This window comes from Borostomias antarcticus (genome assembly GCF_949987555.1).
Source record: "Borostomias antarcticus genome assembly, chromosome: 5".
NCBI lineage: Eukaryota > Metazoa > Chordata > Actinopteri > Stomiiformes > Stomiidae > Borostomias > Borostomias antarcticus.
The window spans coordinates 11,799,885-11,802,613 of record NC_140238.1 but is presented as its reverse complement, the minus strand read 5'-3'; positions in this window follow the sequence as shown (position 1 = coordinate 11,802,613).

The following is a 2,729-nucleotide window of genomic DNA, read 5'->3' as shown; positions in this document are numbered from 1 at the left end:
ACCCATCAACAGGATCTTGTCATTTTTGGGGACTTTGTGAAGGGCTTCATCCAGTATCTCATAGAAGCGGTCTTTTACGTCCTCCTCTGATGGAAGGGTGGGTGCATAAGCACTGAAGAGGGTGGCGTATTGCTTTCCTGCGAGGGGGATGCGGATTGACATGAGCCTTTCACTAATACCAGTTGGTGTTTCAGTGAGACTTGAGAGGAGATGGTTCTTGATGGCCAGACCCACACCATGCAGGTGTTGTCCTCCAATGGGATAGCCCTTCCAGAAGAAGGTGTAGCCCTCTCCCTTTTCCTTCAGGGATCCTTCATCCAGGAATCTGGTCTCGCTCAGAGCTGCGATGTCGATGTTGTAGCGCTTAAACTCTGCTGCGATCAGTGCTGTTCTTCGACCAGACCCCACACACACACACACACACACACACACACACACACACACACACACACACACACACACACTCTCCCCCTTCTTGCCAACAGTCTCTCATCACAGCACACATTATGCTTTTATTTTTCCATTATGTTTGGGTTTCAGAATATTCTATACTGTATGTGGATTAGACTGCAGACCACACTTACACTACTACTGCCTCTACTGACAGAAAACTGTTATTCAAAGAGTTGATTTTATTTATATAGACAATAAAGTATATCTTGGGCCTAGAGAGGGTTGTCATGTTTTCTAGAAGAGCAAGGATGCCATCTGGATCTTTCATTTCAAGAGTGTTTTTTAAAGGGCATGAACACAGAATTTATTATCAAGGATTTCCTAGAGCTGTTTGAGCAATTCTGATCATGGCTTACTCTATCATAGGCTGTGTTTGATAACAGTTTGGTACAGTGTTTTATACTATTATTGAGTCACCAAACCCAGCAGAGTGATGCACCACAGCAGGGGTGGAAAAGCACAGCATAGGGTTGATAAGCAAAGTTTAAGAATTGTATTTAATCAAGAATGCTTTAATTTCAAAGAAGATAGATTATTAAAGGCTTGATATTTGCTATCAATGAAGCAGTAGGCCGATAGGCTAAGCGCCACCATCACTGCTGCCACTGCCCGCACCCATGCGCACCCTTTCCAACCCTGCTAACACAGAGCCCCCCCAAATAACAAATCCCAATTTAACCCCTGTGTGCCACTAATCGGTAGGTATACCACTAGGCTAACGTTACTACGACAGGGCTTGTTAGCTAGCTACGGTAAGGTAGCCTACTGCATCAAACTAAGTTTTCACCAAAAATGTCCAATAATAACATGCTAGTTTGACAGCTGTGAGTGCTAACAATAGCTATGTTTGTTGTTTGTGTTCATTATAATAAAGTTAGTTTCCTCTTACGTGTAGGCCATTCGGAAGTCGGCTCCGCTCAGCTCTTCCTCAGGTGAAATGAATTTGCTTCGCTAGTCAGCCGGTGCACGTTCTATTTCGTGGAGCTCCGCCCCACAGGGCTAGCTCCTATTGGCTAGCGAAACCCAGCTAGCTACATTGACTGAAGAAAAAAACATACACGCACCTGTGTCCAACCAAGTCCGGTGCACCACTGTATAAGCGGGCTACGCCCGCACATCTGCTCCTTCTAAATTTTCAGCTCGCATTGATAATGAAAGAAGAGAAATCAAGATAAGAATGTCTACGGGCGTCCCTCTCAGCCTGCTCCTCGTCTCCTGCCGGCTATGCCTGACCTGGAGGCGTTCGTCGAGGCTGAATGGGAGCGGCCGTTGGCCATCAGAGGTCCGCTTCGCCAGTTCAGCAGAGCTACGAGGGTAACCGGCTGGACTGACGTAGCAGCTATCGGCTCTCCTCCTCTGGAACCCGACATTGCAGCGGTCCTGGTGCCTGGCGGGGTTTAGCGGCGAAAAAGATGCGCTAGACCCCCCAGACGGCGTTCGTTCATTCGGGCTGAGCGTTCGAGCCTCTCCCTATTGCCTCGGCTAGCTATTTTCATGAGCAGCCGAGGCGTCGCTCCGTCAGTGTGTGTGATACCAACGCTCGGCCTTTAGCTAAAAGGAGCAGGCCTATGGTGTCTGATATCCACACTTCCTCTCACAACGTGCACCAGTCGCATGGTTTTCGCCTAGCCGCTTTGTGTGATGTTGGCGCGAAATCACTGCCCGCCTCTCATGTCCCGTCTAGTCGGTCTGCGAAAGACGGCACCTTGACAGATCATGCAAATCAGAAGGCGGGGTTTCCCGCATTGCAACACTCCGCCGTTTTCTCTCAATGGGATGAGCAACGGCGGCTTGTTAGCAATGCGGACGGTGTCGACTCACTTCCTCTTTTTGTGAATGAAGTGCTTCTTGACAGGAATGCCATTCATCCTCGCGCTGTTCAGGGACATGGAACTCCCAATGGGGATTTTTCATCTCCCTTTCGAGGGTGGCCCGCCTTGGGCCAGGACAGCAGAGTTTCTCAGCTGTCCGGTGGCGGTCAGGGCCAAATTGAACTATGGCAGGTTCCTCGATCTGTTCCCGCGATCTCCAGCACAACCTCTTTCCAACCGCTTCACAGTCTGGCAGGAGAGATGTCTCCTGGACAGCTGGTTGCAGTGTGTTCTACGGGAAGGGTATCTCATTCAGTTTTGTTGCCCCCCACCGCCCTTCACGGGCGTAGTGGAGACAGTGATACCGTGTCCCGCTCAGGCTGCCGCTCTGTCAGCAGAGATTGCAGAACTGATGGCGAAGGGAGCGGTAACTGTGGTCCCGTCAGACCAGAGGGACAAGGGATT